The following is a 26,511-nucleotide window of genomic DNA, read 5'->3' on the forward strand; positions in this document are numbered from 1 at the left end:
TGATTGATACTGGAAATATGAGTGTGCCAAAACAGACACAATTCTTGATTTCATGACAGTTATAATTCAGTAGGGGTGTCATACCTGAATGAAAGAATCATGGAAATAGATGTGAAATTACAAATGTTATAGGGACTACAAATGAGAGGTACCTTGTGCCACTGTGAGCATAAGTGTAAGATTGACTGGCCAAGGAATTCAGGAAAGGCTTCCCCCGGCCTGAAAAGGACAATTGATTTCAGGTTTGGAGGAGGTGATGAGGAGAGAAAAGAACATTTAATACAGATGGAATAGCACAGGCAAAGACCAGAGGCAGATACACTCCAGGAAATCCAGAACAGATAGGACCAAGACAACAGAGAGGGACAGGAGAGAGCAAGGAAAGCATGGTAACATGAGTCAGGTAGGGACCAGCCCATGTTAATGATTTTTGTTTTCATCCAAAAAGCAATGGACAACAATTTAGCCTTCTTTAAAACTGTGTGTGTGTGTGTGTGCATGTAGAGAGAGACAGACAAACACAGAGAGAGAATGAATTAGATTTGCATTATTAGATTTGCATTTCTAAAATGTAATGCTGGCAATGATTTGGAGAATGGATTATGGCAGGGAAAGATTAGATGTGCACAATAAATTTGGAGCTATTTCATAATGCAAGTGAGAGGTGGTGGGAGCTAAAAACTGGATAGTGGCAGAGAGAGATGGCAATGGAGAGAAGTGGAAGTATAAAATCAATAAAATTGCAAGATGGAATGTATATGGGGAATGAGGAAGGAAGAGGTATCAAAGTGTCTGTATTTCAAACATGCATAATTGAAGTGATGGTGGTGTAATTCACTGAAATTTATATCACTAGAAGAAGTTTCCTATTTCATATTGTGGGGGTGTGTGTGTGTGTTTGCACATGCAGGCAGGCCAGATAAATCACAATATTGGTTCTGGACATAGTGAGATAGATGTGTTATTGAAACAAGTAGCAATTAGTCTGAAGTTAGTCAAAGAAGAGGTCTCAACTGAATTTATATGGTTTTGAATCATCAGTGTGTAGGTGGTGATTGAAGCATAGGGTGTAGATGAGACTGCCTAAAGAGAAAATATAGTGTGAGAAAAGATCAAATATAAGATTGAGCCATGAGGATCTATGACATTTAAAAATCAAGTAGAAGATAATGAGTGTTAAAGAAGGTGGACAGAATCCCAAAGAAGTAGTAGGAAAACCCAGAGATCATTGTGTCACAGGAGGCAAGAGAAGGGAGTTTCAAGAATTTACAATAACCAGCACACAATGAGAAATTACTAGATATGTGAAGTAGTAGCAAAATGTTACCTATGTCCAGGAAAAAAATTAACAAACAATAGACCCAGAGATGTTGGAATTAATAGACGAAGACTTTACAACAGCCATTATGCATATGTTTACAGGTTTAAATAAAAAGATAAACCTAATGAGTAAACAAATGGATACTCTCAGTAGAGAAATGAAAATGATAAATATCTCAAATAAAAAGTTCACTGGATGGGCTTAGCACCACAGTGGACACTGAAAAAGAAAGGATCAGTGAACTTGAAGACAGAATAGTAGAAACTATCCAAACTGAAGCTAAGAGAAGAAAGGCTAGAGAGGTAGTCTCTGTTATCTGTGAAATGGTATTAAGGGTTCAAATATTAATGTAATTAAAGCCCCAGAAAAAGAGGAGAGAGAGATTTGAGATTAAAAAAAAAGAATAGAGATTGGAGATAAAAAAGTTTTGAAAAAATATGCAGTCAAAATTTTTTCCAAATTTGATGAAAAATATCAACATGAAAATCCAAGAAGTTCAATGAACACCAAACAGGAATGGAAAATGATGGCAGCTGCTTGACTTCAAATCTCCCCATACAACTTAAAAAACCCTTAAAATAAATAGAGTGAAAATAGAAAATAACATTATGGCTTCAGCATTACTAAGAATTGGAGAATACTACAAGCTGTAAATGATCAGCAAGTAGAAAAATGCATCATATTCTAACAGTTACCTTTTGCCTACTGCTTCAAGCCTATGGATATGGAAAGTGAAGTAGGGAAGTATTAAAGAATGGTATCAAAAATAGTAGAGGGCATTAAGGACTTACATAAGGTATGCACACTCTCAAAAGAAAGCCCAACTAAGTTAAGAAATGCTCTACGCAATTTGGAACTTGGCAGTTCACACCACCAGCTGCAGGGAACAGATTTGAAATGAGTGAGGCCCAGAAGTGGCAGCCCTGGAGAAGCACCGCTTCTTAGGGAGAATGAGATACAGAGAAGTGGTGGTATTCCTCGGTGAAATAGCAATGAAAGGAAAGAAAAAAGATAAAATTAATGTTTCCAGGAAAAAAGACACAGTAGTCCCTTTCTTTTTCTTCCTAACTTCACCATCAACATCTTCCATAAAAGAAACTTCACAGAAAAGGGCAAAACTGAAAGGAAATGCTGATGTCACATGATGAACTCTCTCCACAGAATGAAGAGGTACAGAAAAACAGCAGTCATATCCAAATAAAACTGTTGTAAAAAGTGAACCAAGGTAATTCAGCTGAAGAAAATACTCCCTCACCTCAGGGGCAGGGTGTGGTGGGGGGAATGATGAGCTGAGGAAAACTGTAACATAATACTCCCACAAAAATTAATTTTCCTCAAAATAGAATTTAGAGATATGTAAAAAGCATCAGAAATATAAAACTGAATCAGAAATATAAAACTCAGCAACACAAATATATCAAGAAAGAAGAAAAGGAAGAAATGAAATGATAGTCATTGAACATAGGAAGAATATCAAAGAAAATGGCAAAATCATACCAGAAATGTAGACAAAATTATGAGGCCCAAGGGAGAATAAATTTAAATGGAAATTTAACAAAAGGCATTGAAGGAAAGCAGGAAAAAACAAGAGAGCAAAAGGGAGGTAAAGAAAGAAAGAAAAAAGGTCAGAGGAAAGTGATCGAAGTGGAAGACCAGCCAAGGATGTCCAACTGGAGTTCTTGAACGAGGAGAGCAAAACAATGGAATATAACTATTATTTAAAATTATAATCCAAGAAAACTTTCTGGAAATAAATCAGGAATTGAATCTACAAGTGAAAGGGTTCACTTGAAAAAGTTGACCTGGCATTATTATATCAGAGCCATATCCTAGTAGAACGGCTAAGCTTTAAAGAGAAAGAAAAGAATCCATATGGCCTTTTGGAGGAAACATAAAATAGCTTGAAAGGAGAAGAGGATGAGGATTTGGCTGACATTGGATTTCTCAACAACAACATATAAAGCAAGACGTGAGTGACGCAGCACTTTGAGAAGCTTGAGAAAATGCAAGTCAAGAACTTTATATCTAGCCAAGCTGTTCTTCAAATGTTAACAATATAGAAAAGCAGTTTCGAAGACGAAAGAACACAATACTGTGCCCACGTGTCCTTCCTGACGAATCCACTGCAGAATTAAGTGTACTTTATTCAACTAAGAGCTGACTGCAGACACTTCAGCAGGAGGATTGAAGGTGGGCATTTCATATATAGATCTAGGACTAACACAAGGTTGGAGATACGGGTATAAGAATGGTAGTTAAACATTGCGTTTTCTAACAGAATAGAAACAGTACAATTTTTAAAATGGGAGAAGTGGGTAAGAAAGTAGAATAAGATCATTGAATTTACACTATAAGTAATAGCCAAAAGATATGGTAAAAGATTAAAAAATTCTTAAAAAGGTAATAAAGAGTACTACAAAGGTAACCATTAGAACAAAATTAAACATTTTCCTAAATACCAAAAGGAATTTTCTAAAAAGGAAAGAAAGTACACAAAGAGCATTTTAAAAATAGGTTTGATGATTAAATTCAGCCAAAAAAAGAACCGGTTTTTCAGTTTATTTTATACAAAACAAGAAAATTACATGCAAGTGGTAAGCTCCTATGCACCAAGTGTTTAGCTTAGAAAAATAAAATACTCCTAGGAAACAATTTATCTTTTGTTCACAGGACAGTCAAATAGATCTAATAGCGCATCAGTTCTAGATGAGTACTTACTTAAACCGAATGAAAAGCAGCCCAACAGCAGCTACTTTGCACCAACCACTTAACTATGTCTAGCTGCCTGCTGGTCGCTTTATAGTAAGCCTTCACTGCAACACTGAGGCATTATTTTTATGGATGAGCAAACTGAGACTCAGAGAAGTTAACAATTAGCAGTAGGTCACTTCATTATAAATGGCAGAACCAAGCTTTAAGTATAAGTGTGTTGACACCAAGGCAATGTGTCTTTGCTACTTTGTGGTAGGACACTGTTTTCCTTCCGTATCTCTTTCTGTCATCAGGTTCTAGCCCAGAATACTGGCCATTTTTTAGCTATTCAGTGAAAGCATTGAGTGAAATTGTGAATTTGCCTGTCGCTGACTCCAGGAAAGAGATGAGTCAATCAACTCTGAAGAATCAAGATTTCGAGAAGATCTAAAGCCCCCTTGCCTCCCTTTTTCTCAGCTACCCATCAAATAAGAGAACCCATTGCAGAACCAGAAGGGACATTATCCAAGCTGTCTGAAATCCTGGTTGGTACTCCAGGCTTCAACAACTGCAGCACAATGAGAGACAGCAAAGAACATCCTGGCCTTTGACAACCCCCTGTCTTCTAACATACTGAGGTTAATCAGACCCAGGACAATTTGGAAGGGGCTGTCTGCCACAACTTGGGGAGCGGAGGTAGGGAAGGCCATAGGAGCCCCAGCAGGTAGGCCACATAGCCTGAGTTATGGAATCTAACTCCAGTCTGTCTTCCAAATATTTCTGGGGTGTCTGTCAGATCTATGGTAGCCTGAGAGGCATATTCTGAAGCCATTTCCCTCCTAGAGATCTCGGACTTCTTTCAGCTTCTTGATGTTATTACACTAAGAGAATATGAACACCTCCTTACAGCAAATGCTGTAGTTATAAAACAGTTCACCAAAGAACCTATGTTTCCTTGAAAACCAAAAGACAATGCAAAAAGAAAAATCATTTTAAAAAGATCTTCAAAAGAGGCTTGAAAATTGCATAATTTAAAGGACCTCACGGAACTCTCAATGCTACATAGGTCCTGGGAGAAGGCACCTGAACTACGCCTTGGTGAACTGCATTTCTTTTAGCTTCTCTGCTTGGAATCATGAGATCCCTAGTGTATGCTGAATTTTGAAGGCTGATTAGCGTTTCTGGCTCTTCCCTGCTGACATCACCCTATTTCCTTGGGGACCCCAGGCTCTCAGCTGTAGAAGACTCTCAGACAGACACACATTGCCCAAACATGCTACCCTGCACACGTGCTAAACTCTGAGGCTCCTGTGGAGTTGTGCATCGTATTCCTCAGCTCCAGACCACTGTGTCCTGCCCTGGCCTCCACCCAGCCCTGATGGAGGCCCCAACATATGTGCCTCAACCCACACAGGCCCCAGAGTTTGGCAAAGTGTCCCACACACAATAACTTTTGAGTCAGTGGTGCCTGCCCACCCAACTACCCCCACCCCCACCTTCCCCATGATCTGCAATGTCTGTCTTGGAGCGTACTAATGAACTAATTAATGCATCTTACATATTCCTGATATGGTAAATTCATGGGCTCAGGGAAGCCTATTTTGTATTTTTTCTGATTTGTGCTTCCCCTGGACAGTTTGCCAATACCCTGCTGCAGGTGTTTACATTTAATGTCATCAGGAAGCAGTGAATATAAATGTGCAATAAATGCACAGCTGTCCTTGGGTTCTGCACAAGCAGTACTTTAAAAGTAAATAATGAGCTAAAAGAACAAACTTAGAGGGTAATTTCCAACCTCCTTCATGTCTCTAACACCATGAAGTTTCGCTGTATTGGTTGCATCTTTTGGCATTGTTCATATACTACGTGCCTGGATTCTGTTTCTTGAACTTGTTGGGAAATGGAATCATATTGGGGATGGCTCCAAGTTCCTTATAACCATAGCATTAGTTTCCGAGTGTTCCCTATAGTAATAATAAAAAGCTTCAAAACATGCTGAAAATGTTTTAGAACATGGTAGCTTCAAAGACATTTGTTAAAAGGATAGGCTGGTCTGCATGGTGGCTATTTTATTGCTTTTCTAAACTTGGGTGAACCCCTGGAGGAGAAGCCCCAAACAGGGTAGTCCCACCAGCCCAGGATGCAGCAAGGTGGACAAATCACAGGTCTGCTGGAGACAAGTGGTCAAGAGAGCATGGGTCACTGCTGAGCAGAGCCGGGGTCAGGCAGGTTGAAGGAAAGGCACAAGAAAAGGGCACCTCTCTGTCTGCCATAATGCCAAGGTCATGCTTCTGCTGCCTGGAACTTTCTGTCAGGCAGGAGAGACTCATATTTCTTTTCTTTAAGACAGGACAGGGGAGGAGCCAAGATGACTGAATAGGAACAGCTTCGGTCCACAGCTCCCAGCGTGAGCGATGCAGAAGACGGGTGATTTCTGCATTTCCAACTGACGTACTGGGTTCATCTCACTGGGGAGTGCCAGACAGTAAGTGCAGGACAGTGGATGCAGCGCACCGTGCACAAGCCAAAGCAGGGCAAGGCATCGCCTCACCCGGGAGGCTCAAGGGGTCAGGGAATTCCCTTTCCTAGTCAAAGAAAGCAGTGACAGACAGCACCTGGAAAATCGGGTCACTCCCACCCTAATACTGCACTTTTCCAATGGGCTTAACAAACGGCACACCAGGAGATTATATCCCGTGCCTGGCTCAGAGGGTCCTATGCCCACAGAGTCTCGCTCATTGCTAGCACAGCAGTCCAAGATCAAACTGCAAGGTGGCAGCGAGGCTGGGGGAGGGGTGCCCACCGTGGCCGAGTTAGGTGGTTGATTAGGCAAACAAAGCGTCCGGGAAGCTCGATCTGGGTGGAGCCCAACACAGCTCAAGGAGGCCTACCTGCCTCTGTAGGCTCCACCTCTGGGGGCAGGGCACAGACAAATGAAAAGATAGCACTAACCTCCGCAGACTTAAATGTTCCTCTCCGACAGCTTTGAAGAGAGTAGTGGTTCTCCCAGCACACAGCTTGAGATCTGAGAATGTGCAGACTGCCTCCTCAAGTGGGTCCCTGACCCCTGAGTAGCCTAACTGGGAGGCACCCCCCAGTAGGGACGGACTGACACCTCACATGGCTTGGTACTCCTCTAAGACAAAACTTCCAGAGGAAGGATCAGGCAGCAGCATCTGCAGTTCACCAATATCCACTGTTCTGCAGCCACCACTGCTGACACCCAGGCAAACAGGGTCTGGAATGGACCTCTAGCAAACTCCAACAGACCTGAAGCTGAGGGTCCTGCCTGTTAGAAGGAAAACTAACAAACAGAAAGGACATCCACACCAAAAACCCATCTGTACGTCACCATCATCAAAGACCAAAGGTAGATAAAACCACAAAGATGGGAAAAAAACAGAGCAGAAAAACTGGAAACTCTAAAAATCAGAGCGCCTCTCCTCCTCCAAAGGAACGCAGCTCCTCACCAGCAATGGAACAAAGCTGGATGGAGAATGACTTTGATGAGGAATGACTTTGATGAGTTGAGAGAAGAAGGCTTCAGATGATCAAACTACTCCGAGCTACAGGAGGAAATTCGAACCAATGGCAAAGAAGTTAAAAGCTTTGAAAAAAAATTAGACGAAAGGATAACTAGAATAACCAATGCAGAGAAGTCCTTAAAGGACCTGATGGAGCTGAAAACCAAGGCACAAGAACTATGTGATGAATGCACAAGCCTCAGTAGCTGATGTGATCAACTGGAAGAAAGGGTATCAGTGATGGAAGACAAAATGAATGAAATGAAGTGAAAAGAGAAGTTTAGAGAAAAAAAATAAAAAGAAATGGACAAAGCCTCCAAGAAATATGGGACTATGTGAAAAGACCAAATCTGCGTCTGATTGGTGTACCTGAAAGTGACGTGACGGGGAGAATGGAACCAAGTTGGAAAACACTCTGCAGGATATTATCCAGAACTTCCCCAATCTAGCAAGGCAGGCCAACATACAAATTCAGGAAATACAGAGAAGGCCAAAAAGATAATCCTCAAGAAGAGCAACTCCAAGACACATAATTGTCAGATTCACCAAAGTTGAAAGGAAGGAAAAAATGTTAAGGGCAGCCAGAGAGAAAGGACGGGTTACCCACAAGGGAAGCCCATCAGACTAACAGCTGATCTCTCCACAGAAACTCTACAGGCCAGAAGAGAGTGGGGACCAATATTCAACATTGTTAAAGAAAAGAATGTTCAACCCAGAATCTCATATCCAGCCAAACTAAGCTTCATAAGTGAAGGAGAAATAAAATACTTTACAGACAAGCAAATGCTGAGAGATTTTGTCACCACCAGGCCTGCCCTAAAAGAGCTCCTGAAGGAAGCACTAAACATGGAAAGGAACAACCGGTACCAGCCACTGCAAAAACATGGCAAATTGTAAAGACCATCAAGGCTAGGAAGAAACTGTACGAGCAAAATAACCAGCTAACATCATAATGACAGGATCAAATTCACACATAACAATATTAACTTTAAATGTAAATGGGCTAAATGCTCCAATTAAAAGACACAGACTGGCAAATTGGATAAACAGTCAAGACCCATCAGTCTGCTGTATTCAGGAAATCCATCTCATGTGCAGAGACACACATAGACTCAAAATAAAGGGATGGAGGAAGATCTACCAAGCAAATGGAAAACAAAAAAAGGCAGGGGTTGCAATCCTAGTCTCTGATAAAACAGACTTTAAACCAACAAAGATCAAAAGAGACAAAGAAGGCCATTACATAATGGTAAAGGGATCAATTCAACAAGAAGAGCTAACTATCCTAAATATATATGCACCCAATACAGGAGCACCCAGATTCATAAAGCAAGTCCTTAGTGACTTACAAAAAGACTTAGAATCCCAAACAATAATAGTGGGAGACTTTAACACCCCCCTGTCAACATTAGACAGATCAACGAGACAGAAAGTTAACAAGGATACTCAGGAATTGAACTCAGCTCTGCACCAAACAGACCTAATAGACATCTACAGAACTCTCCACCCCAAATCAACAGAATATACATTCTTTTCAGCACCACACCACACCTACTCCAAAATTGACCACATAGTTGGAAGTAAAGCACTCCTCAGCAAATGTAAAAGAACAGAAATTATAACTAACTGTCTCTCAGACCACAGTGCAATCAAACTAGAACTCAGGATTAAGAAACTCACTCAAAACCCCTCAAATACATGGAAACTGAACAACCTGCTCCTGAATGACTACTGGGCAAATAATGAAGTGAAGGCAGAAATAAAGATGTTCTTTGAAACCAACGAGAACAAAGACACAACATACCAGAGTCTCTGGGACACATTCAAAGCAGTGTGTAGAGGGAAATTTATAGCACTAAATGTCCACAAGAGAAAGCAGGAAAGATCTAAAATTGACACCCTAACATCACAATTAAAAGAACTAGACAAGCAAGAGCAAACACATTCAAAAGCTAGCAGAAGGCAAGAAATAACTAAGATCAGAGCAGAACTGAAGGAAATAGAGACACAAAAAAATCCTTCAAAAAATTAATGAATCCAGGAGCTGGTTTTTTGAAAAGATCAACAAAATTGATAGACTGCTAGCAAGACTAATAAAAGAGAGAAGAATCAAATAGATGCAATAAAAAATGATAAAGGAGATATCACCACCGATCCCACAGAAATACAAACTACCATCAGAGAATACTATAAAGACCTCTATGCAAATAAACTAGAAAATCTAGAAGAAATGGATAAATTCCTCAAACACATCCATCCTCCCAAGACTAAACCAGGAAGAAGTTGAATCTCTGAATAGACCAATAACAGGCTCTGAAATTCAGGCAATAATCAATAGCTTACCAACCAAAAAAAGTCCAGGACCAGATGGATTCACAGTCGAATTCTACCAGAGTTACAAAGAGGAGCTGGTACCATTCCTTCTGAAACTATTCCAATCAATAGAAAAAGAAGTAATCCTCCCTAACTCATTTTATGAGGCCAGCATCATCCTCATACCAAAGCCTGGCAGAGGTACAACAAAAAAAGAGAATTTTAGACCAATATCCTTGATGAACATTGAAGCAAAAATCCTCAATAAAATACTGGCAAACCGAATCCAGCAGCACATCAAAAAGCTTATCTACCATGATCAAGTGGGCTTCATCCCTGGGATGCAAGGCTGGTTCAACATATGCAAATCAATAAATGTAATCCAGCATATAAACAGAACCAAAGACAAAAACCACATGATTATCTCAATAGATGCAGAAAAGGCCTTTGACAAAATTCAACAACCCTTCATGCTAAAAACTCTCAATAAATTAGGTATTGATGGGATGTATCTTAAAATAATAAGAGCTATCTATGACAAACCCACAGCCAATATCATACTGAATGGGCAAAAACTGGAAGCATTGCCTTTGAAAACTGGCACAAGACAGGGATGCCCTCTCTCACCACTCCTATTCAACATAGTGTTGGAAGTTCTGGCCAAGGCAATTAGGCAGAAGGAAATAAAGGCTATTCAATTAAGAAAAGAGGAAGTCAAATTGTCCCTGTTTGCAGACGACATGATTGTATATCTAGAAAACCCCATTGTCTCCGCCCAAAATCTCCTCAAGCTGATAAGCAACTTCAGCAAAGTCTCAGGATACAAAATCAATGTGCAAAAATCACAAGCATTCTTATACACCAATAACAGACAAACAGAGAGCCAAATCATGAGTGAACTCCCATTCACAATTGCTTCAAAGAGAATAAAATACCTAGGAATCCAACTTATAAGGGATGTGAAGGATCTCTTCAAGGAGAACTACAAACCACTGCTCAATGAAATAAAAGAGGATACAAACAAATGGAAGAACATTCCATGCTCATGGGTAGGAAGAATCAATATCGTGAAAATGGCCATACTGCCCAAGGTAATTTATAGATTCAATGCCATCCCCATCAAGCTACCAATGACTTTCTTCACAGAACTGGAAAAAACTACTTTAAAGTTCATATGGAACCAAAAAAGAGCCCGCATCGCCAAGTCAATCCTAAGCCAAAAGAACAAAGCTGGAGGCATCACGCTACCTGACTTCAAACTATACTACAAGGCTACAGTCACCAAAACAGCATGGTACTGGCACCAAAACAGATATAGACCAATGGAACAGAACAGAGCCCTCAGAAATAATGCTGCATATCTACAACCATCTGATCTTTGACAAACCTGACAAAAACAAGAAATGGGGAAACGATCCCCTACTTAATAAATGGTGCTGGGAAAACTGGCTAGCCATATGTAGAAAGCTGAAACTGGATCCCTTCCTTACACCTTATACAAAAATTAATCGATCTTGAATTAAAGACTTAAATGTTAGACCTAAAATCATAAAAACCCTAGAAGAAAACCTAGGCAATACCATTCAGGACATAGGCATGGGCAAGGACTTCATGTCTAAAACACCAAAAGCAATGGCAACAAAAGCCAAAATTGACAAATGGGATCTAATGAAACTAAAGAGCTTCTGCACAGCAAAAGAAACTACCATCAGAGTGAACAGGCAACCTACAAAATGGGAGAAAATTTTCACAACCTACTCATCTGACAAAGGGCTAATATCCAGAATCTACAATGAACTCAAACAAATTTACAAGAAAAAACAAACAACCCCATCAAAAAGTGGGCACAGGATATGAACAGACACTTCTCAAAAGACATTTATGCAGCCAAAAAACACATAAAAAAATGCTCATCATCACTGGCCATCAGAGAAATGCAAATCAAAACCACAATGAGATACCATCTCACACCAGTTAGAATGGCGATCATTAAAAAGTCAGGCAACAACAGGTGCTGGAGAGGATGTGGAGAAATAGGAACACTTTTACACTGTTGGTGGGACTGTAAACTAGTTCAACCGTTGGGGAAATCAGTGTGGTGATTCCTCAGGGATCTAGAACTAGAAATACCATTTGACCCAGCCATTTGACCCATTACTGGGTATATACTCAAAGGATTATAAATCATGCTGCTTTAAAGACTCATGCACACGTATGTTTATAGCGGCACTATTCACAATAGCAAAGACTTGGAACTAACCTAAATGTCCAACAATGATAGACTGGATTAAGAAAATGTGGCACATATACACCATGGAATACTATGCAGCCCTAAAAAATAATGAGTTCATGTCCTTTGTAGGGACATGGATGAAACTGGAAACCATCATTCTCAGCAAACTATCACAAGGACAGAAAACCAAACACCCCATGTTCTCACTTATAGGTGGGAATTGAACAATGAGAACACATGGACACAGGAAGGGGAACATCACACACCGGGGACTGTTGTGGGGTGTGGGGAGTGGGGAGGGATAGCATTAGGATATATACCTAATGCTAAGTGACGAGTTAATGGGTACAGCACACCAACATGGCACATGTATATATATGTAACAAACCTGCACGTTGTGCACATGTACCCTAAAACTTAAAGTATAATAATTAAAAAAAAAAAAAGACAGGACGATAATACACATTTGGTGATACAATTAAGAAACATGATATTGGAAAGTTGCTGACCAAGTGCCACCTAGCATTCCTTCTCTTGTACTAGCCACATGCCCACTCCTCATGGCTACTGCTAGCCTCATCTAAGAACTGGGGCCCCAGCCTGGCAGGATAAGCGTGGCTCCATGCTTTAAGCCAGAGAATTTAGGAGACTATGATCTGTTGCTGTGTCAATCTGAAAGCTGAGGGATCTGAAGGGTACGTGGTACCCATTCTCTGACTCTCACTCCCAAAAGTCCTTTTCTCCCTGGGTCAACATACTGTTGGTGCCCAAGGCCCTTCCTAGGAATTGGAAGCCAACAGTGACACAAAGCACTTAGGAGGCACACAACCACAGATGTGTGAGGTTTGCCTTCCCATATTTTCTGGACCCATGTTCAAGCCTGGAACTCTCTAGTTCATAAAGGGTTTTACTCTTTTAGGAGTCAGCAAACTATGGCCTGTGGATGGAGGGCCAGATGGGGCCATGCTCATTCATTTACATACTGCCTAATGGTTGCTCAAAAATCACAGAGTTGAGTAACTAAGACAGACTGGAAGGCCCACACAGGCAAAAAATGTACTATCCAGACATCCACATAAACAGTTTGCAGGCCACTGATTTAGAGTAAGACCAGTTCTCCTGGGGGCAATAGATTGTCTTTGCTTTCAGCTTGACCAATGCCCCTGGGTAGGGATGGAGAGGGAGCCCATCTCTCTAGTTGATTCTGATGAGAAGAACCAGGGTGACCCACCTGGAATGTAAGCCTCTGATCTTCCAGGCATCTGGCATGCCCATTTCTTCCACAGAGCAGGATAGAAGCTCCTCCCAGCAGGGGGTCTTGACTATTTGAGACCACTGTAAAAGAAAAGTAAGAACAAGTGATTCATGTTTGTGTTTCCTGTAAAATGAACATGGTTATCGGTGCTATTAACCTGGTTACCACTGACTTTGACGCAGATACAGCCGGTTCATGTTTCAGAACTTCATGAAACAGCCCTGTGCCTTCAATCAGAGGCAGCCCAAAAGACAAAATTGCCAACACTTTCTATTTGCAGTGGCCCAGGAATTATCAAATAACCTTAATTCCTATTAAACTCCTGCCTATTTGCCATTGCCTAAACCTTGAGGCAAAATCTAAATCCAAACCATCACAGGTAATCTCCAATCTCACATACTTTTCCAAAAGAATCATGTGTTAGGAAAGGATGATTGATGGCTCAAAAGTCACCAGTGCCGATTCTTGTGTTAGCAACCATAGTTGAGGTCAATGCTTAGAACTGGCGTGGGAAGATGATGTTCTCAAAACTGCAGCTTTGTGCCTTTGTGGTTATGTAACAGCCTCCTCCATACAGATGATTACTACAAATGGGTGCTTCCTGCTGTTGTCTCATGTTGATGATGCATTTTATATTCTGGAGGAATATTCTGGAGGGAGGAGGTTGGTGAAGACTGGTAAAGTAGAGAAGAGAGACATTTTAATAAAATATTCATATTTATCTGGTCTCTAACATGAAAGCTGCATATTTTGTGGTATTTAAGTCATTTTTATAAGTTATAAATGATACTAGTACAGTAAGTCCTCACTTAATGTCATCGATAGGTTCTTGGAATCTGTAACTTTAAGCAAAACAACATACAGCAGGTTCATAAATAATGTCACTTCCTTTAACGTTTTGTTATAATATTGATGAGAAAAAAATGCTTTTGTTATATGTCATTTTGCTTAAAGCTATAGTTTCCAAGAAACTGTCAATGACATTAAGTGAGAACTTACTGTAAAATAACATTATGTTAGAGTTTAGTGGGCTCCCAAAAGATCTTCTCTCACCAAGTAGACAGTTCTCTCTTTTAGAGATAAAAGAATTGAGCCTCACAGAGGCCGTATGACCAGTCAGAGTCCCACTATGTTCCCACCTACCATTCACCACTAAATCCTTAGTCTGGCTGCAGAAAACAGAAAAGATTTATTTTCTCAAAAGTCAACTTCTTTAGACTACATTGACCCTAATAAGAGAATTCAGAAAGCAACTCTTAGACTCAAAGTTTTCTGCTTATTGCCACCACCACACTCTCCCAGTCATATGACAAGAGTCGTTTGCAGTAGGAAGCAAAACGAGAAATGCACTTGAGCAGTCTTTCTATGTCCTTCCTTGCCTCACCCCCATTGGGGGCCTGCATGATGGTGAGTGGCCACATAAACAGTCCCTACCTCTCCAGGAGTTCCCTTGGCCATGGCTGCTGGAATGACTCATCCTTCTCCATCTGTAGCCTAGGCTTTCCCCTTCTCCTTAATTTCCATGAGGGAGCAGTCTTAGATCAGAGCTTCCCCCAGGGGACAGGACCACAGCCCTCCCTAAAAGGTCCTGGAGCTGGTATAAATCTAACCATGGGAGAAAACAGAATTCAGTTAGAGACAACATCAAGGGCAGACTTGAAGGGGAGCAAAAATCACAATATGGGTGTGGGAACTGGACCACAGAGTTACAGTGGTCATTTCCTCCCCACCACATCTTGTGAACTTTACCTTGCCCACTGCCCCAAGGGGCAACCATGAGGCTCATGGCCCTGGCCACCAATAACTGAATTGGGAGTAGACACACTTTAAACATGACCCACTTTAACCAATCAGACATCTTTATCTAGAACTTGGAGTTGGGACACAGAAAGCCTGAGGGTGTTTTTCATCTGTGAATGCTAGACTCACAAGATTCTGTGGGCTCAAGGACTGAATTAGACAGTCATTTAAGGTCATGTGGTAACAGAGTATGCTTGACGAAGGGGGAGGATGGAGCAGAGACAAAGATAACTGAGAGAAAGGGAGGAGGAAGAGCAGCTCCAGACTCTAGCCCTTCAGTGATCCAGGTGCAGTTCTTCAAACTGGGTTTCATAGTATTCCGTTATCACTGTGCAAGTAATCCCCATTTACTTAAGTTATTCTGAGTGGGTTTCTGGCCCTAGCAACTGAATGCTCCCCCACCATAAGATGAAATGGCTAGGCTGGAGCTGGGAGGCAGAGGCAGCGAGTGAGGAAGCTAGACGGATTTTTCCAGAGAAAGTAAATCCTAGAGTCCAAGCATATGCACGCTATCCACACGTTCCAAATTTTAGGAGACAGCCCTGTTCCAAATGTGCCAGCTTGCCCAAATTTCTGTTTAGGCAATTGTGGTATATCTGTTTATATATATAATTTTAGCATTGGGAAGGCCCTCCTAAGTAAGACACAAACCTGGAAACCATAAAGAAAAGAAAAGATTGACAGATTAGACTACCTAGCCCTAAATTTTAAATTGCCTTTGACAAAAGCCACCATCAGCAAAATTAAAAGTGAAGGGGCAGCTTGGGATCTAAGTGACAGCTGGAGACCCCCTGCACACTACAGACTCCCTCCTGCTGCAGATCAGACTTCCGGACAAGTCCAGCCCTGGCTTTGTGGCTGTCATGACTACTGAAAATGTTGTAACTGTTGGCAGCAAGAACATGACCTCTTGCTGTCCCAAAATGAGGAAATGAGGAAATGAAAGGGAAGAAAGAGGAAATGGGATGAAATGAAAAATGGATGCAAACAACAGAGAGTGAGCAAGAAACATTGAGAAAGATGAAAAAAATGAGCTGTTTATCTCTCCTCTGCTCTGGGCCCTCTCCTTTGTGCTACCCTAGTGATGTGCTCTATTGGTCCATTCTTACGTTGCCATAAAGAACTGGGTAATTTATAAAGAAAAGATGGTTAGTCGGCTCATGGTTCCTGTGGGCTGTACAGGCTTCTGCTTCTGGGGGAGGCCTCAGGAAACTTACAATCATGGCAGAAGGTGAAGGGGAAACAGGCCATGAGCAGCAGGAGAGGGGCAAAGGAGATGCTACACACTTTCAAACAAGCAGATTTCCTAAGAAATTGGGGGAATGGCGCTGAACCATTAGAAACCACCCCTGTGATCCAATCACCTCCCACCAAACCCTCCCTCCAGCACTCGGGATCACAGTTCAACATGAGATTTGGGTAGGGACACAAAGCCCCACCATACCATTCCACCCTTGGCCCCTCCCAAATCTCATATCCTCTCACATTGTAAAATATAACCATCCCTTCTCAACAATCCCCCAAAGTCTTAACTCATTCCAGAATTAACTCAAAAGTCCAAGTCCAAAGTCTAATCGGAGACAAGGCAAGTCCCTTCCACCTATGAGCCTGTAAAATCAAAAACAAGTTAGCTACTTCCAAGATACAATGGGAGTACAGGCATTGGGTAAATACTCCCTTTCCACAAAGGAGAACTCAGCCACAACAAAGGGGCTACAGGCCCCATATGAGTCCGAAACCCAGCAGGACAGTCATTAAATCTTAAAGCTCCAAAATAATCTTGACTCTGTGTCTCACATCCAGGCCATGCTGATGGAGGGGGTGGGCTTCCAAGGCCTTGGGCAGCTCTGCAGGGTACATCCCCTGTGGCTGCTTTCATGGACTGATGTGAGTGCCTGTGGATTTTCCAGGTACACAGTGCAAGCTGGGGTCTGGAGGGTGATGACCTTCTTTTCACAGCTCCACTAGGCAGTGCCCCAGTGGGGACTCTGTGTGGGGGCTCCAACCCCACATTTCCCCTTTGCACTGCCCTACTAGATATTCTCCATGAAGGCTCTGCCCCTGCAGGAGACTCCTGCCTGGACATCCAGGCCTTTCCATACATCCTCTGAAATCTAGGTGGAGGTTCCCAAGCCTCAACTCTTATCCTTTTTGTACTTGCAGGCTTAACACCACATGGAAGCCACCAAGGCTTGTGGCTTGCACCCTCTGGAGCAGCAGTCTGAGAAGTATCTGGGGCCCTTTTAGCCACAGCTGCAGCTGGAACAAGTGGGATGCAGGGTGCCATGTCCCAAGGCTGCACAAAGCAGCAGGGCCCTGGGCCTGGCCCCATGAAACCATTTTTCCCTCCTAGGCCTCCAGGCCTGTGATGGGAGGGGCTGCCCCAAAGGTCTCTGGAATGCCTCATAGGCATTTTCCCCATTGTCTTGACTGCTAATATTTGGCTCCTCTTTACTTATGCAAATTTCTGTATTGGGCTTGAATTTCTCCCCAGAAAATGGGTTTTTCTTTTCTACCACATGGCTAGGCTGCAAATTTTCCTATCTTTTATGCTTTGCCTCCCTTTTCAGGTCATTTCTTTGTTTATGCAGATGAGTTAGGCTTTTGGAAGCAGCCAGGCCACATCTTGAACACTTTGATGCTTAGAAATTTCTTCTGCCAGATACCCTAAATCATCTCTCAAGGTCAAAGTTCAACAGATCCCTAGAGCAGGAGCACAATGCCACCAGTCTCTTTGCTAAAGCATAGCAAGAGTGACCTTTACTCCAGTTCCCAATAAGTTCCTCATCTCCATCTGAGACCTCATCAGCCTGGCCATCTCTGCCCATATCACTATGAGCATTTTGGTCAAAACCATTAAACAAGTCTCTAGGAAATTTCAAACATTTCCTCATCTTCCTGTCTTCTTCTGAGCTTTCCAAACTGTTCCACCCTCTGCCCATTATCCAGTTCCAAAGCTGCTTCCACATTTTCAGGTATCTTTGTAGTAATGCCTCACTTCTCTGGTACCAATTTTCTTCATTAGTCTGTTCTTGCATTGCTATAAAAACTACCTGAGACTGGGTAATTTTTAAAGAAAGATGTTTAATCAGCTCACAGTTCTGTGGGCTGTAAAGGCTTCTGCTTTTGGGGAGGCCTCAGGAAACTTACAATCATGGCAGAAGGTAAAGGAGAAACAGGCACACCTTCACATGGCCAAAAGGAGAAGGGCAGCGGAAGTGCTACATGCTTTCAAACAACCAGATCGCCTGAGAAATCTATCATAAGGCAGCACTGTGGGGATGGTGCTAAACCATTAGAAATCACCCTCATGATCAAATCACCTCTCACCAAGCCCCACGTCCAACACTCAAGATTACAATTTAACACGGGATTTGGGTGGGGACACAGAGCCAAACCATACTATGCACTAACTCATTTAACCTGTTGTTATCTTAGTCATGGGCTCACTGCAGAATGGGAGTGGTAGGAAGAAACATTAAGTGAGTGGTCATAATGGTGGCTTAGAATTCAAACCCATTCCATGTGACCCCACACCCATGCTTGGCAAATTAAATCCATGATAATCCAAAGGGTTTCAAAATCGATTTTTTTAGGTCTAACCGTTTCCTTCCCATTCTTATCATTTCCTCTTCCCTTAAAGAAAATTCCCTATATTCTTACCACCCACTAGAATGGAGACTTAAAATTAGGTTCTTTCAGCTTGCCAAATGATAAACAGCTCTCTCAAATTAAGCCACATCTCATCCAGAGAGAAGGCAATAAAAATAGTGATTTATGTGGTCCAGAGTACAGTGAGACGTTTTTATAGCATCACAGATGGTTTTCCAAATTGCAGAGCAGCTTTATTTCTTTCTGCATATCTCAGTTTCTCAGTCCACAATTTGAAAATAATAAAGCTGCCCTCTTCCTACTTCTTGGGTGAATTGGTTAAATCATGAAAATCTATAAATAAAAGCACTTTGAATCCTAGAGAGAAGAGTCAAATAATAAAATAATCCCATTTTTCATCCATATGATGAAATTATATAAGGTCCCCCATATAATGGGGACCTTATATAATGAGAAGGCTAGGCATATTGCTATGTTTGTGGGCAAATGATCTGGCCCAGAGAACACCTGACTCCTAGGAGTGTCAAGCTGGGGAAGAGGACTCAAGTATATACACAGTACCGTTATTTCAGATATATCTTTGATAGCTCTAAAGTAACTACTGGAAACACCTATAGGGTGGCATGATAAGATAACTGAGATTTACATTTATACTTTACTGCTCCCATTGGTTTTAAAAAACAAGACTGTTTGAGTTTGGTTTTCATCATGGCGGCTTCAGTCTTAGCCCAGGCTCTCCACATACTCTCTGTTCCAACTTCGACCCTAGGTGTACATGAGATCCATTCTCAGCACCTCTGGGCCCATTCCCTTCTACCCAAGCCAGGAGTGCTGGGTGCTGAGATTTAACAATCCAGATCAGAAGCGGCACCATGCAGTGTTGAGAACACAGGCCCTGGAGCAAGTCTGCTGTGTGTGAATCCCAACTCACCTCTCTGACCTGGCGTATCTCCTTATCTGTGATATGGGCATGGCACTAACATACCTACTCATAGGACTCTGGGGACAGTTAAACGAGACAGGGTCCATAAAGCACTTAGCTCACTGCCTGGTACAATAAATGGTGACTACTTTTTATAGGCAATTGTGAGAAACATGGTGAATGTGGGCAGGGTAAAATAGTTGGATTGGTGCTTCTTCTGCACGTGGCATTCCACTCTTTTTGTGTTTGTTTGTATTTATTTTTCTTATAGCAAATTTCCTTCTTTAAACTGTGACCAAACAAATAGAATGATTGCTATGGTTTTACAATTTGCATGGCTGAATGAATATACCTTTGATAGTTTTTTTATCATGTTTCTAATTGTTAGAAAAAAATTCTTTTTTTCTCTTCTGGGATTTCAAGGCATTGCATTGGAAAATAGGTATTAAATTGATATGGGACAGAGGCCATGGCATATATCCTACAAAATCTGTATCTACACTCTTATATTATACTTACTTGCCCATATCTTTGAACTTGGGGCCAATCATAAGATCCTACATTCTAGTTACCAGAAAAAGAACATAGTAATTGAGTATGTAATTGAATATTGTTGGCTGGGCGTGGTGGCTCACGCCTGTAATCGCAGCCCTTTGGGAGGCCAAGGTGGGTGGATTACTTGAGGCCAGGAGTTTGAGACCAGCCTGACTAACATGGTAAAATCCTGTCTCTACTAAAAATTCAAAAAAATTAGTCGGGGGTGTTGGTGTGTGCCTGAAATCCCAGCTACATGGGAGGCCGAGGCAGGAGAATTGCTTGAACCTGGGAGGTGGAGATTTCAGTGAGCCAAGATCGCACGACTGCACTCCAGCCTGGGCAACAGAGCAAGACTCTGTCTCAAAAAAAAAAAAAAAAAAAAAAAGTTTATGGGTGAGTATTGAGCTAAGTGCATTATCCCATTCAATCCTCAATCTTATGAAGCAAATACTATCATTAGCCCTATTTTACAGATGTGGAAACTGAGCCTTAGAGAAGTAAGTAATTGCCGTAAGTCACACATCTGAGAAATAATGAAGTGAAAATTTGAACCAAAAGCATCTGGATCCAGAGCCCATGTTTTAGGAACTTGCTGTGGCTTTGATGCATCAGAATGTGGGAGCTGCAGGCCTGCGTGGACTAGTCTTGGACTCTTAACTGCTCTGCCATCCCACAGCAGCTGATAGGTTCATATGAAGCCACTGGCAACTGGTGCCAAGTTACCAGTAAGAAAATCAGACATTTTGATCTATCTATCAATTGGAATGTGCACGCCCAGTATAGATCTAGATATTTTTTAAAAAGCATTCAATGCCTAATTTTTAAACAAACTCCACATGCAAAGAAAATGCCCATGCATTTCTTTAAGCAGAAATATAAGTTAGTGAATTTGTTTCTTCTTGATAAAATGGTTAGAATTTGCTTAGAAATTCCTTTTGTCATAAAGTAAAAATTATCAGCTTTAACCTTCTCATTTGTCTCCTACTGCTTCTTTTCTTGTTCTTTATTCTCATCCATCCCCGTCTCTGTCTTTGCCTCTACTCTTCCTCTATTCCTTCATAAGAATCTAAACAACTCCTTTAAACATCAATTCAAATGTTCTTCCCTTGGATAGAGATCACTTCCATCCCCTTCATAACTAGCTGGGCCTAGTACCTTTGGGTTAGCAATTTTGCCAGAGACGTTGGAGAAAAAGGGGGTAGCATTTCCTCTTCAAAATCCAGCCTGCAAGGCATTTACGATCTCATGCTGGTTTCGTAAGGCCCTGCTGTCCCTCCAGAACAGAGGCCCACAGCACTCACTAGGTACCAGGCATGGTGAACTTGCTTGCCCAAGCTCTCTAGTAGGTGGCAGATTTACCCAAGTCTGCCTGACTTTAGAGCCTATTCTTTTAATCATTATACCTTACTGTCTTTATAGACAAAGTCAGGCTCTCTATGCTTCTGTGAGGTAATTTTCCCTAGGAGTGTAGATAGTTACTATAGAGACACTAGATGCCACCTGCTATAGCCCTCAGAAGTGGCATCAGACTATGCCTGGGCTTTCTGTTTTAAGGACAAGGAAGAATGAGTGTGACAGTGAAAGGCTGTATTTGTAAAGGCTGGAAGAGCAGAAATCCCTAAGTGCTAGAGAAAAGAATGTGAACAAGTGTATGGTATCCAATCATAGTATGTTAGAGCTGAGTTGGGCTTTAAAGATGATCTCCTCTAACCCCTTTATTTGCAGTTGAAGACGTTGAGGATCTGCGACATTAAGTGAATTGTCTGAGGACACACAGCCAGTTTCTTAGCTGCAGAGCCAAGAATGAATTTTTTTCATTCAGACTAAGCTGTTTTTTGCAGTCCACTTTCACTCTACTTGGGGTTCATTTCTTTTTAAGAAGTCTCAAAGATTAGAAAGTTGAGTCATTTTTAGCAATATAATGTCATAGTGTACAATTCTGCTGAAAATAATTTTAATAGCAATGCCAGCAGATCTCCCAAATCCATGCGTTTCAAAATATTTCCGCCTTTTGCTAAGCTAATATATAGAATTTCAAAACCATATTTATACCACATAAAATTTCCAAAGAGCTGGGCAATTTCCTATAAAAACTCAGCTGTGCACTGATTGCCAAGTTGGAAAACTCAGGGTTTCCTGGCAACACCCACTTGGGCTCTAGGGAATGCAAGCTTCTCAGCAAACAACCTCTCCTGACTTACGAGCTCCATCAGCAGCCATGACCCGAGTCACAGCGGCCCTTTCTGATGTTCTTGTCTCTGTTGCTTATGTTTCTCAAGAACCTGTAATCTTGCCTTAATCCCTCACCAGCTGAATACCTCCTACATGCTAAACTCCTGGAATGAAAGGTCCACATTTCTCTCATGCTAGGAGTTTGGGACCAGAATTCAGATGAACTCATTTCTAGTACTGATTCAAAAGCTAATGAGCCCTCTAGATTCCCAGGTCCTTAGTTTCCTCATGGGTAAAATATAGACAATAACTCCTACCTGTTCATCTTTCAGGGCTTTTCCGAAGATTTTCAACATCTGAAATTCACAGGATCATGGAGACGAACTAAACCATCATGGAGACTAACTAAACCAGATGCATCTGGCCCCTCATGTTAGAGTTGAGAAAACAGAAACCCAGGGTTTGGGGACTCCCTTGAAGTCATCAAGTTCCTGGCTGATGGCAAAATCAGGACCAAGCTTCTGATCCTCCCAAATATTCCTTCACTTCTCAGTGCTGCCTGTGATGAGAAAGATCAAAGCATGCATACAATTATAAATCATGACACAGAGGCAACATGCAATTATTTAGGTACTAATTAATAGACTGTGTACCAAGTCAGCACTAATCAAATTTTTCATGCCTTGACAGGGTAGTAGCTTGTCAGGAATTTCTGAAGATGAAAAAACTATTCATCTTAGGACAAATCCTTCTCCTTCCAGTAAATACAAGGAAAGGACGAAGTGTAACCAGGGGTATTTAAGCTCAGCCTCCTCCAGCAGCCATCTGCTGCTGCTTTTTTTTTTTTAAATGTTATTGAGATGTAATTTACGTACCATAAAATTCACCATGTTAAGGTGTGCAGTAGTATATTCACAAGGTTGTGTAACTATCACTACCCTCTAATTCCAGAACATTCTCATCATCCTGTTGCTTTTTGAATGTCAGTATTGTCAGCTCGAGTACAGCTTCACTCACATGTGGCTCTCAGTTGTGTTCTGTGCTATTGCTCGTGTAGTGTTCATCTTGACCCACATGATCAGATGCCCCAAGTTCACTCTGTATTTGAAGAGCTCCGTGTCTACTAAAGGTCTGATTCCCTACTGCGGGCCAGTAGTAGGAATGAGATGGTCATTAAGCCTCAAAATAAGCACTAGCAATGAGAACCTGAAAAGCAAAACTCAGCCACCAAGGCTAATTTTCAGGGCAAAAAGAGGAGAAAATTTCCTAAGCCAAGAGTGGGTAGAACTGGAAGTGGGGAAGTGGGGCTGGTTTCAGGACTGTGGAGGGTTCTCCAAAGTGCCACTCTGTCCTGCCTTAGAGCTCATATGCATGCTGGATCATCCTCCACCCCTATCACATCCCCCATTTTCGCTTCATCTAAGCCCCCTGGGATGCTGGAGCACCCACTGCAGGAGGCGCCTGAACTTCCCTTAACACAGTCCATCTCACCTGTGCACACCGTGATTACCTGCTGACTTGTCTGCATTCCTGAATAGACCGGAAGCTTCAAAAAGGAAGAAACCCTGCCTTTTTGGTTACTTATTCACCCTGCTTCTCAGCATCCTCTGGCACTATCTCAGTAAAGATTTCTTGAACAAGTTATTAATCTGGCCACAAGCCCAAATTTCTTTCTATATCCCTCTAATGCTCAAATTAAAGTTTGAGTGTGAGAATGTACCCGAGCCTCACACAGTTATTTATGGTGGATACACAAAATAATAATAATCCTGGGTCAAAGCTGCTTTCCTGTAGCTTTCACTAAATAGTCTTCATTCTGATCCAAAGACCAAGAGAGAATACATCTTTTCCCTATTCTCTGTGGTACCCCTTTAGGTATGTGACATGAGCTGTCATGTCCTCTGTACCTTTTATTCTCTGAGTTAACCAACTGTACTTCCTTCAACAATTATGCATGACATATGAATTATTTACTCATTTATTCAACAAATATCTTATGGCATGGTCTATGTATAAAGCACTGTGCCAGGGCAGTGGGGGTGAGCAAAGGCATGGCACAGACGCTGCCCTAAAGAAGTCTATGGTCCACCATGGTTGTGCTCTTCCCACTCTCTGGGGTTTCTTGAATTGGTCAATGTCCCTTTCCAGATGTGGTTTCCTGAAGTGGACAATGTATTTCGAAGTAGTCTGACCAACACAGAGTTCAGAACTATAACTCATGATCTAGATCCTCTGCTTCCAAAAACTTTTGATTTTTCATGTTATCCTTAGATAAATGCTCAGGGTGTACTAATCGTGTGTGTGTGTGTGTGTGTGTGTGTGTGTGTGTGTGTGTGTGTGTGTGTGTGTGTGTGTGATGTAAAGAGACATTTGGCTAACATTTTTGTAAGATGCTTGTTCTTTATGCTTAAACCAAATATGTGGTAGAATTTCTGGTGATCAAATCCTTACACATCCTTATCTTGAGTCCCTCTCCTGCTCCAAAAACCTCTTAGGAATAAGTGGATTGCAATCTTCTTCATATCAAACTGAACTCATAAGAATGGACAAATTCTTTTAAAAAACAACCCAGGATATTTTGCACTGCTGCTAATGGTTCTTTATGATGTTTCTGAAAATAATTGGAAGGGAAGCATGGACATCTGGCATGTGAATGAAGCTGTTTCTAATTAGGAGGGCTGTTTGTCTTCAAAGCAGAGTGAGCACTGGGGTACTCTTGGATGTGCTCTTCTTTGATGATGCTTGCTCAGGGCCTGGCAGCCTCCAACCTTCACCTATTTGAAGCCTGGGGTCCGTGGGTAGGGGGTAGGCCACCTCCTTTTAGCTTCTGCCCTAAATAACTTTGGTCCCTAAATTCCTTCAGGCGTTGGGCTTTTAACTTTGGTGTTTGCTTTGAAGCTGAAAAATGTGATTTTTTGTTGTTGTTGTCATGCTGTTTCCTGGGTACTTTCCATCTGTGCAGGAGACAGTATCACCAGGAGCCAGAAGGTCAGCAGAAGAGAAAGTGCCTCTCATCTGTGACAGCTGGGATAAATGTGGGAGAACTCAATCAGACTTGGGTGGTCAGGAGACCCAGGAACAACTCCAGAAAAAGCGGAGTGCCTGAGAGTAATTCTGTTTTCTACTACTTTTTTTTTTTTTTTTTTTTTTGAGACAGAGTTTTGCTCTTGTCGCCCAGGCTGGAGTGCAGTGGCGTGATCTCGTCTCACTGCAACCTCCGCCTCCTGGGTTCAAGCGATTCTGCTGCCTCACCTCCTGAGTAGCTGGAATTACAGTTGCCCACCACCATGTCCAGCTAATTTTTGTAGTTTCAGTAGAGATGGGGTTTCACCATGTTGTCCAGGCTGGTCTTGAACTCCTGACTTCAGGTGATCCACCCACCTCGGCCTCCCAGACAGAGTGTTGGGATTTCAGGTGTGAGCCACTGCCTTGTTTTCTACTCCTAATATAATTTGTAGAAGGCGTTGTGCTGAGGGCACACTGGTCATTTCACTGTTTAATATTTTCTAGTAACTTTTCTTTTAAACAGGTAAATACCTGTTTAATATTTTCTGGTAATTTTATCTTTTTCTTTTTTTTTCTTTTTTGAGACAGAGTCTCACTCTGTCGCCCAGGCTGCAGTGCAGTGGCGCGATCTCGGCTCACTGCAAGCTCCACCTCCTGGGTTCACGCCATTCTCCTGCCTCAGCCTTCCGAGTAGCTGGGACTACAAGCGCCCGCCACCACACCTGGCTAATTTTTTTGTGTGTTTTTAGTAGAGACGGGGTTTCACCGTGTTAGCCAGGATGGTCTCAATCTCCTGACCTCGTGATCCACCCGCCTTGGCCTCCCAAAGTCCTGGAATTACAGGCGTGAGCCACTGCGCACAGCCAACATCTCCTTATTTAGCCAATATTAGGCACCAAATATGTGCCAGGGACTTTAAACTTTAGAAAGAACTATTCTCATAAGTGTCTTAAAAAGCATCTGTAGTTTCCTGTTCTCTACATGGTTCCCAACGCACACACTGTGGCTCACTAACATTGCCCTGGATTTAATGACCCCTCTCTGAGGGCAGTTGAGGTCAGGAACTTTAGAAACCTCCTGAGTGTTGTTTCTTATCCTAGGAATTCGTGGGCAAGGAAGACAGGC

General features: G+C 41.9%; 1 pseudogene; it reads right to left on the reverse strand.

The window, feature by feature from the left end:
* LOC101134634 (large ribosomal subunit protein uL30-like) overlaps window positions 1-26,511 on the reverse strand; it is a 151,062-nt pseudogene that overhangs the window by 90,607 nt on the left and 33,944 nt on the right.

Source organism: Gorilla gorilla, chromosome 12 (genome assembly GCF_029281585.2).
Source record: "Gorilla gorilla gorilla isolate KB3781 chromosome 12, NHGRI_mGorGor1-v2.1_pri, whole genome shotgun sequence".
Taxonomy (NCBI): Eukaryota; Metazoa; Chordata; class Mammalia; order Primates; family Hominidae; genus Gorilla; species Gorilla gorilla.